Genomic DNA, 15,763 nt, shown 5'->3' on the forward strand with positions numbered 1-15,763 from the left:
AAACGCCCGAAAATCGCGTTCACGTTCCATTACCGTTCCATTAGCGAAATTTGCGAGCCTGGCGCGGCATTCCCAACACGCGTACCAACACGTACGGTATAGACACTTAGGAGAATCGACCACGGACTGTATTTATCAGTCACCCGGTAGACAAAAAAATTCTTCTAAGGTTTTAATTTTTTTAGACATTAATTTACGAATATATATTTATTTTATGAATACTTTCTTTTCGAAATACGACGTCTCGAACGAACCCAGTGAAATTCGATATGAAAAATTGAAAACCTTGAGAGTGACGCGTAATATGAAATCTAGATAATATATCTGGTCCCTTTGTACGGGCGGTACAGTGATAAAAGATCGAAAGGAACTGGCCGTTTTATGTAAGCTGATACGCGGGGGCCATTTTTTCTTTCGTTAGCGCGAAACAGGTGACGCAATGCCCGTGAAATATACAGCTGCTCGTAAAAATTGTAATGTCGAGTTCTACACGACATCTCCGGCATTACGAGACGAGAAAAATATTCGAGAGAGAAAATATACAGGCGTTGGTTTTTAGAATAACGATAAAAGTCTGAAACGTCGAGCTTCCTCGAGATCTTTTCAATTTTATCTGTCGTTGCGATCGTGATAAGTCGAATTATGAATTTTTGAATTGCATTTTAAGGCGAAAGGTTGCAAAAATGCAAGAATGTTACGAATCGGGTTTGAATTTCGCGCTAAAATGGTACCGAGTCGGATTTAAAAATGGCGACGAAACGCAAGAGATTGGGGTTCGAAATTGGCACAGTGGCGTTACGGAGTTACGCTCGAAGTAGGCACGAAATGATTCTTTGGGCACAATAAACAAGTTTGCGAAGGTTCGATTAATAGATAGGAGAAAGAACCTTTCACAGCACGCTCGCGTGAAATTCCAGGAACCGTGGAACAAGAAGAAACGTGGGTGAGGTGCGTGGCAATGCCGGTGGCGTGGCGTTTCCACGCCGCGAATGGAACGGAGAGAGAGAGAAAAAAAAATTGAGAAAGATAGATGGTTCGATGGATAGATAGAAAGAGAGAGGCGCTAGATAACTGGCGCCAGTGCTAATAATTTCATGGTAGCTGTTACGAAGGCATGCGCGCGCGGCCTCCTAATCGCTTCTATCGTTTAATCGCTCCAACGTACGATCGACAGCCGCAAGTATACGGTTGCCGAGCACCAGGAAACGTATCGCAAAAACCGGCGCCACGAAGGATCTATCCGCGAGACGGAGATCGCGAGAAAAATTCCCTCGTGCGTTACTCCGTTGCCTTTCTAGATCATCGATCTCCCCGTAACACGTTCGACTAATGGCGCGTTTTAAGTAAAAAATACGTCTAATCATAATAGAATCGTAATAGATCGTGAGCTAAAACGATCATTGCTCTTGGTTTCCAAATTTGGAAAATAATAAAAATATCAGCAGAAACGATCGAAACTGTGAATCGAACAAGACACTGGGTAAAAATGTATTGTGATAGGAGGTGACTCTAGGTGAAGAAGGATAACAATGTGGCTGTAAAAGAGAATTGGCTACGCCAATGGGACGGCTCGTATTTTCCATCGTCGCGATCATGTGTCACTGTGGTGGTGGGTACGGTGTGTCCACATGTACCTTGTACTTACGTTGTTAGAAAAGACGTACACTCGTTGAGTGGTAAGAGCAATGGGAACAGAAGCAAAACGAAGCCCGTGGCGAGGCACCGCCGCGCGCGATTCCGTTAAAATTCTTGCGCCGCGTGTCGTCGCCGGTGGTTGCGCCTTTAATGCCTATCTTTTCAAACACGAACTGGAACTGGCAATCCCATCGGACAATATACTCTCAAATTGACCATTATTCCTACCCGACTTCCAAGGGCAATCTGTTTTACCCGTCGACTACGCTCCCGCGACCTTCCGGCTAATTTCCTTCGATCTCGATCATAAATCATTCCCCCCCCCCACCCCTGCAGCCTAGATTTTTCCTTTGCAAACGCAACTTTTGGTCGAGTTTGCCTTTCGTGAATATACCAACCGTTTACCCAGAAATCATTCCAAGTAATTTCGTTCGACTTTCTAAATTATGAACAGTCGTACGTCGACGTGTGATTAGAGTCCGCGCGTCGACAGTGGTCGAAATAAATATTATTTACGCGTGTACCAAGTACCTAAAATAAAAATGAAAAGTAACGTTAAATATTCGCGAAAGTTTAACGAATAAAAATAAAATTAGGTTACGTTACGATATCCGATACACGAGGCGAGTGATGTACCGTTGGAACGGTTATCGATCGAAAACGCGGCGGTCGAATCGGTATTCCATTATCTTTGGATAAAAAGAGAATCGAAATTGGAATTTATTCGTCGGGCCGGGTCGTTAAATGGCAAGACGAATCGTTGAACCAAAATAAAGGAGAAAGAGTAGTCGCGCGACGAGTACGGTTTCGAGTACGGATTCGTCCCTGCGGAATCGTCAACCATAATTACCATACTTTTTTTTTTTATGCCACTGCCCACGGGAGCCGGTTTGCCAGGTGGAAAAAAAATCACGGTAATTAAATTACCGAACAAAACATCCCACATCCTCTCTCTCTCTCTCTCTCTCGGAGGAGCGCGGAGTCGACGCACGGTGGAACGTGTCACGCGACCGGTACCCCAATAAAATCACGGTTCGATTCCGCCTTATGCTCCACATAAACTCGCTGCACGCCAGTTGGCATCCTTCGAAAAAAATCCCTCGTCGCTTTACTGGCGACGATCCCAGAAACTAGGATGATGCCGAGACGGAATCGTGATCGCCTGTAATTGGAATGCCATCTGGGCGGCAGTCGATTGATGAACGACGGAGTGGCTAGATAGCTATCCGTGCATCATCCTCAACAGTCTACGTGAACTTGCACGCAGGAGTGGCCTACGGACGCAGTACTACGCGGCTTGGTTATACAGCCTCCCTCAAAAACAGTGCTCCAACAATATTTCTCTAATAACTCGCTATACAAGTATCGAACGCGACGTTCTACTCGAATTTTACGCGGTGGAAATTGTACGGATGCAGTAGTACCCGAGTAGGTTATACAGCGTCGCTCAAAAACAGTGGTCCAACAATATTTTTCTAATTACTAGCTATACAAGTATCGTACGCGACGTTCCACTCGAATTTTACACGTTGGAAATTGAACGCGGGTAGGTTATACAGCGTCGCTCAAAAATAGTGGTCCAACAATATTGATCTAATTATTTGCTCTACAAATATCGAACGCGACGTTCCACTTGAATTTTACTCGTTGTGAATTATACGGACGCAGTAGTACGCGGATAGGTTATACAGCGTCGCTCAAAAACAGTGGTCCAACAATATTTTTTTAATTACTCGGTATACAAGTATCGAACGCGACGTTCTACTCGAATTTTACGCGGTGGGAATTGTACGGATGCAGTAGTACCCGAGTAGATTATACAGCGTCGCTCAAAAACAGTGGTCCAACAATATTTTTCTAATTACTAGCTATACAAGTATCGTACGCGACGTTCCACTCGAATTTTACACGTTGGAAATTGAACGCGGGTAGGTTATACAGCGTCGCTCAAAAATAGTGGTCCAACAATATTGATCTAATTATTTGCTCTACAAATATCGAACGCGACGTTCCACTTGAATTTTACTCGTTGTGAATTATACGGACGCAGTAGTACGCGGATAGGTTATACAGCGTCGCTCAAAAACAGTGGTCCAACAATATTTTTCTAATTACTCGCTCTACAAATATCGAACACGACGTTCCACTCGAATTTTACACGTTGGAAATTGAACGTGGGTAGGTTATACAGCGTCGCTCAAAAATAGTGGTCCAACAATATTTCTCTAATTACTCGCTGTACAAGTACACAGGGGAAAGTAAATGCATGAAAGGGATAGGAATAGACGTGATTGAACTGTACAGGGTGATTCATGAGTGGTGGTCCTGCAAGATTATTCGCGACTCCTGAGGAGGAATATTTGGAATACCTAAAATTTTGTTCCTTGGAAAGTTATAGAAGTGAGAATATCAATTACAACTTGTACAGCCCTGTTCAGTAATAGTGGTCCTCCTTATCATACATATCGAAGAAGGAAGCTATGGGTATAATTTAAATTTTCACGCGGAAGAAAGCGTATGAATGCGACGGAATGCATGGATAGAGGTTGCTATAGTTAGTTACGCGCGTCTATAAGCGGAATAAAAATGTGACGGTGCACGCGTGTTCTATAAATTGTAGAATGCCGTGCAAAAATAGTCTCCCTGCAACATTGTTCGGCACCGGTTGTTTCTCGAGTGGAAAATTCACCCCGCGGGACTCTGTCTATATTTGCACACAGGGAAGTATATAGTATACATAATCGCTGAAAGATCAACGAACGTTTACGAAGCTAAAAGTATAATTCCCTGCAAAAACAGTGTTCCGTAACGTGATTGCCAATGAGTGACCTTTCTCGAGTTCGTACCTTACATTTATATCCACAAAAACACGCAAATAACATAAGAAAAAGTGGCATATATCTGTGCAAGAGAAAGTACAGCTCTGTGCAAAAATGATGTACCGCGATATCGTCTCATTTAATATATAGCAAAATATTGAATAACATTATTTAAATTTATGTTCAGTGATTTACAACAGGAAAAGCCACTGGTGACCGTAGAATTAAATTTACAGCGCAATTCAAAAGTGGTGTTCCCCGGTAATGTCATAATTTTCAAGCAATTTCGTTCAAGTTCCATTAGACGTCGCAGCAGAAAGGTTGCTGTATCTTATTGCTGGAAATTTGCATAGAAAAAAATACGTGTACAACGTACGGCGAGGAAACGAGCAGTGCCCTCTGGATGCAGTATTCTGCAACGTTGTCATTATTTATATGTTATAGCTTCTTCCGCTATAAAGAGGATAGTATACTTCGTGTTTCTCTCGATATTTACATTCAGAAGAACGTACAAACGCGACAAAAAGATCAACGTACATATACGTACACGATGCGCCTTAGAGTTGTTACCGGTAACAAACATTCTTCCGTTTTATTATTACTTCTTACGCGCTGTCGCGCGAAACGGCGTCATTTTCATTTAAGCCTGTCAGGGGGAACTAGAATCGTTAACGAAACCGAGGTTACAATGCTGTACAAATGTAGTGTCACGGTCAACAAATGGCTCTACTCGATTTTGTTGCGGCTACTTCCGCCATTAGCGGAACGTTTCTTCCCCATAAATCTGCATAAATTTCCATGGGGGAAAAGCATATAAACGCGACAAGAGGAGCAACGGACGTTTACGCGAGCATAACACCGCGATGGACAGAAATAGTACCTGGTAGGAGCATCGCGAGCGACGAACGATCTTTCTCAACTTTGTTGCACCGACGGGTTGCGTTTTCAATTTCTCACACGACACAACACACGATCAAATACAGCTACACGAATCGTTCGCTTTCCCCGTTCAAAGTAAACGCGATTCGAACGTCGCGAGTTCACGAAACTCGCCGGTATCGCGGACCATAACCAAACTTTTTCGCCCGTCAGGTTGGGTTCGCGGGCGACGGAGGCGCTGGGATCGGCCGGCGTAGCGAACGAGCGGCGCAGAAGAATGCGCGGAAGAAAAAAGAAAGCGACGTTTTCGAAGCGTACGCAAGGACGACCGCAGAGCCGTGGATGCACGCGTGAAATAAACGCGGTCTCGCGAGAGCATATAAATAAGCGCAGTGGCGCGCGCGTGCACTCGCTCGACGCGTACGCCTCGTGTGTCTCGCGATGGAATCCAGTTTGCCGGCGAGTTTTTTGCAAAACCGTCGTTGCGCACGTCCGAGAGCACCGATTCCCGGACAACGTGACGCAATTATGCAATGCACGCTCGACTCCTCTTTCTCTGGCGTTCGCGCCGGGGCCCGTGGGGCGGTTCGATACTATCGTTGACCTTGAGGCCCTCGAACGGCCATCCGGCGCGGCCGGCTGTTTCGCGCGCGGCCTTGCCTGCGCCCGGCTCTCCCGGTGCATCACAAATCGACTTCGGGACGCGACCCTGGCCTGGGTCTTAGCTCTAAGCGCGCATGCACTACGGCCGGGTTATTGAAATAAATCGGCATAACGCGCCGTTCGAACGGACTTTATTTAGATTTCGTCGTATAAAACGATCTTACTGGCCGGGGATAACGCGTCTCCCCGGGGATTAAGAGCCCCGTCCACGACGGGATAAGCCCCGCGGAATTTGGTATTTATGCCCGTTCCGTCGATAGCCCTCCCGGGATACTTGGTCTCGCCGTACCCAACACCCCGGCTTCCACACAATGTCAAAGGGAAAACAAGCTAATTTAATTAATGGACGCGCCAATAGGCTGTTGAGAACGGGATGTTATTATCAGCGTACGCCGTACGGCCGGCTGGCAGATTTCTTTAGATTTACGCCGGCGGATCGAGAACTTTGGATAACGCTGAGTCGGCTATTTTGATGAGCTTTCGCGTCCTAAGCACGATTACTCTTACTTCGCTAACGAACCAAGCTTTATTCCTTCCTACGATAGTTAATACCGCGGAGTATTTGCAAAATTTGTTGCTAGAATTATTCTTAGAATTTTGCCCCCGGATAACTGAATCCAAGTCGGTCTCGTTGCCGTCCCTCGATAATTGTACAGGACTGGTATTCGCAAAATTTATTTACAAGCGAAATTGCTCTCGATGTTTACCGAGTCACCTCGTTAACTAATCGAATTTTCCCCTCGATAAATGATGTCCAATCATCCCCACGGTGTTGTTTCGCTATCTTGTTACCTCCCGTAGGTAACTAAGGAGAAACGGATATATGGTATTTATGTTATTGGGACTTGGTTTTATTCCGTGCAACCGGCTGCTACAATTTCAAACCCAATACAAGCAAACTTAATTAATAGACGCGCTACCAGGTTGTTAGGAACGAGATGTTATTTCTGCGCGGAGGTATTGGATGCTAGAGTCAAGTATTCTTATCGGGTTTTCGCCGGGTGTAGGGACATTTATTACGAGGTAATATTTCTCATAGCGTTTACAGCATTACTCTACTAAGTGATCGTATTTTTCACTCCCACGTGGATCGTTTCAATACCAAATTACATTTTGTTATCTTCCGTCGGTAACCGAAGCAGTCAATTAGCAAAATAGTATTAAATTTCCTGTTGCCTCTAAGGGTTGCAAAAAAATCAGTTTTCTTTGTTCAGTGTTTCAATCGCTATCCAAGATATTGTCATAAACTATCGCCACGAGTGCATCTCGGATAATAAAGCCTTCGACTACGGAATAGACCAGATGCTCGCTGGTTTTAACGAGTAAATTATGTTTCATTCTATTTGCAATGATCGCCTAATCGGCAGGAGCACGCTAGCAGAAATATCTACCGTATTGCCAACAGCCAGGCGCTGTTTCGAGCCGCAAATGCATTCACCGGCACATTCGATTGCATTGTATGTTAAAGTGTTAATGTATAGCATTACGCGGAAATTACAGGTGGCTCGACGCGAATCATGAATCTTGAACTGTTAATTTACATGCTGCATGAAATAACGATCTCGTCGCAGCCGTTGGCTAAATGGATTATCTAATGCGTTTTTCATTTTTTATGATCCGATCTCGCTTACGCGCGCAGTGCAATTCCCTTTGCCGGTTATTTTACAACTATCGACGTTACAACGCACCCTTGGACTTCGCTAAACGTAAAATAAAATAAAATATTGTATTTTACCGGAGTAAACTTTATCTTAACTTATCTACTCTATCGCGTCAGAGTTAACTTTTACTTGTATTTCTGTCTCCAAGTACTTGGGAACATTAAATAAAAAAAACTGTTTTTACTATTGAAAGAGACTCGTCGCGGGAGCGGTTAAGGGCCATTTACCACAATAACTTCCATAACGAGTTCTATTGAAATTTCTGTCAGATCAAAGAGACAGAAGCGTTGTACAGGGGCAACGAGTAGCGCCGTCTGGTAATTGGTCCCCGAATCGATCGTCGACCCGATACAACAAAGGTTGAACGGTAGCTGCGCTCGCGTGTTCGGTCGGGGCCACGCGTTCCAAAAGAATCAAAGGAAAATGAGAAATGGACGAAAAAGGAGGAAGTACCCGGGGCCCCGACAGGCTCTCCCCGCAACACCTGCTGGCCGTGTCGTAACTTGTCTGACATCCTCATTGCCGAAAACAGAAGCTGTTTGTGCCTGGATCGGTCCGGTGTACCGGTATCTCATAACGGCCTGCGCCGCGAAAATGGTGTTTTAAATTGCACGCCGGCGTTACATCGACGCCTTATTAACGCCCAGGGACTGGTTCGCCATCGGGTTACTCGTAGATTACTCGATAGAGTCCGCGAAACCCGGTAGCACCCTCTACCGCGATACGTAACGCGAAAAAAATGCTAGCGCCATCTATGCGGACCCCCATGGCAACTCTAACCGCGATCATAAATACATTCTTTGCAGTAACATTTTATAATTCTAACTTCTATGGCTTCAAATTCATTTATCTTCGTAAAATGTATTTTATCTTGTACATCGTTCAACGTCTTTATCGTACGCGCACGATTTACCGTGAGAACCGAAATGCAAGACGAACCGCGCAAAGTAGTTACTAATCCTAACCTCCAAGTTATTCAAGCGCTCGGTTTACGCACGGTTCATTCAACGAACCGTTCGACGTTCGTAGAAAAGTCTCCGTCCCGCAAGTTTGGGTCCGTTCTGCAGAAACGAGAAGAGACCCAGCGCTACCAAGTGCATTCTGATACGCGAGAGGAGGCGGGGTGGCTAGGATCTCTCTGCGGTCTGCTACATCTATTTATAGCGTTCGCCATACTAATGCATATACGCCTATGCACCACGCTAACACCACGTCCCGAGCATAACGGACTTTTACATGCTGCACTGGATATTCCACGTGGGCTCTTCACTCCGTTCCCCCCGCCCCCTCCCTCCCCGCGACCACCCCTCGTCGTCTTCCCGTCTTTCTCAGGATTCCCTGTTTCTCGTACCATCGCTGATGTCTACGGAGGTCTCTCGCGGTACACGCGTGCGAACGCACGTGCGCCTGCCTCCGGAGGAATGCACCGAACCGCGCAGAGATTTATGCACATGCGCAGGTCCGACCGCGTGAACCTTCCCAGTTTTTCTAACTTTCGTTATCGTCGTTCGTCCATATTTATCGATAAGTTCAATTTCGGTCGATACGTTTCAACCAAAAGATGCAGAATGCATTTGGAATACAAGTTGATATCTAAATTGCAAGTCTCGGACACGTGGAGCCCCCTAGCGACTACGTAAGAGCCACAAAGTGGTCGTTCAAGGACACAGGATTATCCCCTCTTCATCTAACACTCTTTGTCAGTCAGTGGCATTAATATTCATCGAAATTAAGATATTGTAAACTACCAGATTTACAAATAAAATATACTTCGATCCTAAGTTCCTAAGCTACTGTTTACTATGTTAGGTTAGGTTATCTCTTCTTTACTCAAAAATGGCAGTCAAGAAATTCTTTAAGAGAAGCAATACCTTGATAATATCTTACTATCAATGAATTCTAAAGTAATAAAAATTGTAAGTTTCAGCCATCTACAAGTTTTCTACATCGATGCGAATGAATTAAAAAATTTCTTTTACTTTTACTGCAATGATTTCGAACAATCGACTAATTTATGTATTCCGTTTTCTACGTTCTCACTACTTCGAACGTAATTACGTCAACTGTAGACATACATTTACTTTTCCTTACGAAATATATTTTTTACATAATTTCAAAAACCACACGGGCGAAACGTAGAACCGATAAACACGTGCTTTACCAGCAATTTGTTAGAACAAAAGAAATCGTAAGAAACTAACTGGGCAGTCTTTTACATCAAGTTATCGCCTGTCAGTTTTATCATTTGCTTGCAGGTTAGGTTATATACTTGTTCCATTAAAAAGTCACGCTAAAGCGAACGAACTGCGAAAAGAGAATTAAATTTCTTGTCTTGACCGACTGATAAACGGCCCCGCGGCGAGATATCTAAATATCATAAGACTTTTAAAACTTGCCCGCGCCCCCCGAGCAGAAAATTTACGTTCGATTCGCAACTGTCGCGAACGAATATAAGAGTCACGGGGAGCTACGTCTCCGGGACCGCGGGCGTTATAACTTCGGCAGTTGTTACTTATAAATTACCATCGCGGCAGTTATAACTCATAGACCGTACGACGCCTTTATAACTTATACCTCGGCCGTATAAGTTATAAACGCGGTGCGTGTAATTTATACGTTACGACTGCCGATGTTATAAAGCGCCTCGCCGAGCCAACAAACGGCATTATTTAATACGAGATTAATTTGCGAACGACAATCTCGCGAGTCCTCTTTTCTTTCCATCGAGTAATGATTCCGCGACGTATTTACCGACGTCTCCTGTCACTTTGTCTCTTTGCATCTCTATTCGACTCGTTTCATAAATCTCTGCGTTTACTTTCGATCGCGTCACGTATCTTGTACGAAAGAATCTTGACACTTATCGCTTTCGGTCGGATTCGAGCACAGTTCGTTCGAAATATATTTGTACTTGCAGTTGTACTTACATTTCTTCGAGTCTCGAGAACTTGTAACGTCAGGGTAGCTGCAAAACAACCTCAAACTCCCGTTTTTGTTCCCAAAGTGAACGCACCTCTAACCTAGAAAACGACAAACAAATCGCGCGAGCGTTCATAACCTCGCTTTGATATACAGTGACGAACAATCTACGAACGCCGTAATGGTGAACGATTTTAAAAACGCGATCGTGGATTCGTGAGAAATTAATGAGAATTACTTGTCGGTATAAAGGCTCCCCGGCATGATCATGGTGTAATCACGGCCATTACAAGCATAATGTAATAGACAGAAAGCGCCACGGTGTCCGATCGTGCAGCAAACGCAGCCTGAATATCGACGAACGTTTTTCACGGACGATGTAACGAGATTTGCTTTTTCACGTTGGCTGAGACCGGTCACGGTGACGGTAAATTGACCGATAATGTTGCTTGGCACTGATTGCCGGATAGCAATGATGGATGCACGAAGGGCGCCCCTCGGCACGGTCTGTCCTTTACCATGTACGTCAAGGTCGCTAACCTTACCGAGCCCTCGGGTACTCTTTGGCGCCACACTCTCTTCGTACTTTTAGCTCGACACTGTTATTGCAGCCGTTGTCCCAACCACGCACAAAACACTGCCTTGACCGAACGAAACGACGCGATACTTCTAGGTTAGAATCCTTCGGGGTAGTGTCTAGGATTTATACGAAGGGGTCGGAGGATATATCGATAGCAATCGATACGCGGTTCGGACCAGCACGACGATTATCCGAAGTTATAGAAGCACTTAATGACTACGTTTACACGGTTCCGATTTATGCCGAAGTTACAACTACTGACGTTAGATGGCGTGCAAACTCTCGTTAATGACGAAATTATAACATCGACGCAAACGGGATAAACATTAAAAGAAAATATTTGCAAAAATACTATACTGGGAAAAATTTTAATGGGAGATTCTAGAGACCAAAATAAGACGAAAATAAAGAATATCAGTTTCTTGACTGAGGCCTCGTTAAAAAGTTATTAACAATTAAATTAAAAAATTTCAAATCGTTCTAGAAAAATTATTTTCGGTTGCGGGGGTCAATTACAGTCATTTTTGGTGAATACACATACCTCCGAAATCCTACCCACTTTCGAGAAAAAAAATCGAATAGGTGCAGAAATTTTTCGAAAAATGTAATTTTTCAAATCGTTCTAAAAAAATTATTTTCGGTTGCGGGGGTCAATTACAATCATTTTTGGTGAATACATATACCTCCGAATTCCTACCCATTTTCGAGAAAAAAAATCGGGTAGGTGTAGAAATTTGTCGAAAAAAAAAATTTTTCAAATCGTTCTAAAAAAATTATTTTCGGTTGCGGGGGTCAATTACAATCATTTTTGGTGAATACACATACCTCCGAAATTCTACCCACTTTCGAGAAAAAAAATCGGGTAGGTGCAGAAATTTTTCGAAAAATGTAATTTTTCAAATCGTTCTAAAAAAATTATTTTCGGTTGCGGGGGTCAATTACAGTCATTTTTGGTGAATACACATACCTCCGAAATCCTACCCATTTTCGAGAAAAAAAATCGGGTAGGTGCAGAAATTTTTCGAAAAAAAAAATCTTTCAAATCGTTCTAAAAAAATTATTTTCGGTTGCGGGGGTCAATTACAATCATTTTTGGTGAATAGACATACCCCCAAAATCCTGAGTTAATACCTTTTTAACGAAGTCTCCATCAAGAAATTGGTATTCTTGATTTTCGTCGTATTTTGATCTCTAGAATACCCCATTAAAATTTCTCCCAGGTGTGGCCGAACACCCTGTATATTATTATGATTAAAATTCAATAGGACAAAAAAAATATTAAATATTTGAAAATTACTCGAAATATTATAACCTCAAAGTTAGTTTCACGTTTTATGATCACAGATTAAAAGAGCAAAAAAAAGAATTAAAAAGCAAATTTATGATCAGAATTTTACAATAATCCATTCGTAAAAATCGATAATAATTAAACTGTATGCATTAGACATTGAATCAACAAACCGTAATTTGAGATATTAAAAACTAAACTACCTGCTAAAGAATTAATCCGCGATTGCTCCAGCTATTGAATTTCCAGAAACATGAACGAGAGGCTAAGTAAAATAAATCGGTGTCAATCAACAGCCGGAAGGTGTGTGTCTTCGGTCCTTGATCTCGTTCCCTTTTAAGAGCCACGAGTAAAATCTCTTCTTTTTTTTGCTCTTCTTATTATCGCTAATATCACTGGTCGCACATCGCTGTTCCACTGAAACCATCTTGGAATGCGAGCCGCTCCGATTTCAACCGCAATTCGACCGGGCAAAAATTCTTAACATTACTAAAACCGGCCGATGAGGTTATCGAATCATCCGCTCGGTATCGGCCTGTAATTACGAGACGCAATTACATAAACTGCTTTTTTATCTTCGATAATTAGCCACACGCGCGTTTCACGTTGGATTATAATCGTAAATTACACTTCAATTCTGCACTCTGATCGAACGACCGTTTCGTTGACGATCTGCCTCTATCTGTCTTTAATAATCTAGAACGATGTGCCTCGCTTATATCACAAAACTTCCGTTCCATCGTAGAAATCGGTTGAAATGTAAAATTCTTTGCGAGTAAAAAGAGAACAGCTTCTGTGATTAAAAGAATGCTACACAAAGTGAAACGTTACGAAAATCGGAATTTGTGTCGCCATCTGTCGGTATTCGAGTGTCTCGAATAAACGTGTCGAGTGGTAAATTCACGAAACATTATTTTCACGTTAAATATTAAAATTACGACATTTAACAGAGTTTACTCATAGAGAAAACTTGATTTTATGAATCTTCTGCAAATATATCTTTCTTTCCGTGTAAATTGGAAATTGTCAAATTTGTTTACAATTGGCGACGTGAGATACGTTTACAAAAATATTCGTTTTTCTAAATATGACAAAGTTTTTGTTCAAATCGTTCCTCAATTCGTCACTCGTTGAATACATTAACGATTATTACTCTGACGACCGCAAAGAGGTATTTCGAAATTAAAAAAACCCTATGCATAAACGTATTTTGGGAGAAAATTATCGTGCCATCGAAGCGCCATCTGCTGGAGATCAACGTTAAGATTACAACCCGCTAGATAAAACGTAGTCGACGAAGGTGAGTCAATGCATGAAGATACAAGGAGGTGTGCGTATGTTTATTTAAAGCCACTGATTTCTATATATGTACAGAAATCAGTGCGCTGATGCTTCCTATATATATATATATATACGTATACAAAATGGTTAAAGACCGCATATCACGACAGTTCTATTATACTCTATGATCGATGAAAAAGTTAAATAAAACAAAAGATCGACTGATATTGAGCATTGAGCATATTGTAGCTATTTATTAACGAGTTATTAACCCTTTATCGTACAAGAAAAGTTCGTCAGACACGCGATATCACCCAACAGTTATTCCCTGATCAAAGATAATTGTGGCTAATAGGCAACTACGACGAAAGAAATCCCAGAAATGGCGCGATGCAGTTCCTTGTTGAAACAAAGGGGAATCGTGACTAACTTGTATAACATGCGCGACCGTTCTCGACGTAAGTGTCAATTTCCTTGTCAACTACGCGTAAATACCCGCAGAAAATGCATTAAACGATCGCCGACGACAATAGGGAAATTCAATGCGGAGGCAAAACGTCGGACGTTAAGCAATAGTTTATTGTATAGAAAAAAAGAAACAAAGAAATCTTACAAAACAATCAGCACACTAACTACTGTACACGATCGTATAGTGATAATATAAGAGCGTACGTGCGACGATCAGATGGTCGCTAATTACTTCGAAAAAAAAAAAAAGAAAATTGTCAACTAGAAGTGGCGGTGATCAAGGATAAATCTGATATCGGTTGAACAATCGCACGTTCCACGATTAAATAGGAAGACGCTGACGAATCCGCATTTGTGTTCGCGATCGACGCACCGTTCGTAATTCTAACCTATCGACGGTACGCGACGAAATTTACACCGTTTAAGATCGTTAAAAAAGTTCGCGTTATGAACGTTGATGGTTTCGATTTGTAAGTAGCCCGGTTTTCCTCGCGATAGGAACGGTATGACGTTTGAACATTCGATCGAAAAATAATTTGAAACCATTTCAATAAACAATCGCACGACATCCCAAATCTTTCACAACCTTCACTCATGGACTCATTCTTCCCGCCAGAAAGTAGATGGCATCCTTACTAAACGCGGACGTCGTCGTATTTTTTTGTTATTACACGTATCTAAGTCGACGATATATTTACATATGTTATAGGATTTGTTCCCGCCCTTAACGTTTATGAATTTCCTCGAACGACCGACATGTCTTGGGTCCGCGAATGACTATCAGGAAGAAAAGAAACGAAATACTCGAATAATACAATCGCTGCTCGTTTTCCTCCTAACGATTATTCTCTTCTATTTGCATTGAATCTATCGACCCTATATGCAACGGTATTTTTGTTGCTCGAATTAAAAACGTCTGTACATTGTTTCTTACCATGTTCCTTGCTCTTTTCCATGTTCGAGATTCGTGTCACCGAAACGATTTATTGCCAGCAAAGTTTCGAGTCGCATCGATTAACGGCAAGTCAACAATGCGAATAGGATTACGTTGAATTATCATCGTGCTTACAACTAGTCACGCGATTACGCGGCTAATACATTTAATACTAACGATTACGCCCAAGGATACGTTCTTCGACGAGGTTTACTTTTTCTTTTTTTTTAAGGATCGTTTCATCGTTCGTTATTTAGTCATAGAAATGATACGAACGGAGAACGACTTTGAACTATTGTTACTCCTTTTCTTAAATCTACTTCTTTACGATCGTTGGTCGAAACTTTGCAAAATAAAGCGTAATCGGTCGAAAGAACTAACTGAAGACAAATGGAAGCGAGTTAGTCTCAGCTGCATATGTAGGTTGTACGAAATATTATGATTCCAGATTCGCAAACAACAGCACGATCGTTCCACGAAAGTATTTACAATTCTGTTGTAGGAATGTTTCCGAGATACAGGTTAAAATAACTGTTTGCTCATTGTGCTCCATAGTGATACAAAAAAAGAAGTACTCTGCCATAAAATTGTTGTCGAATACCTTCTAACCTTCGTAAAAAAAAAAAAAATCTTATT

General features: G+C 42.4%; 1 long non-coding RNA gene across 2 annotated transcripts in view; it reads right to left on the bottom strand.

The window, feature by feature from the left end:
- Nucleotides 1-11,395, bottom strand: part of LOC122405368 — a 113,134-nt gene extending 101,739 nt beyond the window's left edge. The window contains exons 1-2 of one of the 2 annotated variants that reach the window (XR_006259761.1): nucleotides 11,122-11,395; nucleotides 10,585-10,677 (exon numbers count right to left, since the gene is read on the bottom strand). This is a non-coding gene — a long non-coding RNA (uncharacterized LOC122405368). Of the gene's footprint in view, nucleotides 1-10,584; nucleotides 10,678-10,814 lie in introns of both variants that reach the window. The other variant, XR_006259760.1, reaches the window with a different exon arrangement.
- Nucleotides 11,396-15,763: the final 4,368 nt, after the last annotated feature.

The sequence above is a fragment of the Colletes gigas genome, unplaced genomic scaffold (assembly GCF_013123115.1).
Source record: "Colletes gigas isolate AHSC1104 unplaced genomic scaffold, ASM1312311v1 Colletes_gigas_Sc00004, whole genome shotgun sequence".
In the NCBI taxonomy this organism is placed as follows: Eukaryota; Metazoa; Arthropoda; class Insecta; order Hymenoptera; family Colletidae; genus Colletes; species Colletes gigas.